Here is a 341-nt window from a genome sequence, read left to right on the forward strand (position 1 = left end):
ACACACACACACACACACACACACACACACACACACACACACACACACACACACACACATATATATATTTTTTTGTAATTGGGTCCTTATGTCGAACATTTGGCTGCAGCTAAGTAAATTGTAAACAAGCATTGAGAGGAGCATTGAATGGTCCTGTTTGTTTAAAGCATAAAAAAGCAGAACTTTAAAATAAATTTTTGTACAGTTACTTTTTTCTTTGTGCTTACCACCTACTGACAGTGACTTTCTATTGCAAACACACATAATAGTGGTATTTAACAGCTTAATTAGACACTCCCAGTATTTTGCTTTTATTACCTGCAGTACTGAGTGACTTAGTC

The sequence above is a fragment of the Austrofundulus limnaeus genome, unplaced genomic scaffold (genome assembly GCF_001266775.1).
Source record: "Austrofundulus limnaeus strain Quisiro unplaced genomic scaffold, Austrofundulus_limnaeus-1.0 Scaffold3, whole genome shotgun sequence".
Lineage (NCBI taxonomy): Eukaryota > Metazoa > Chordata > Actinopteri > Cyprinodontiformes > Rivulidae > Austrofundulus > Austrofundulus limnaeus.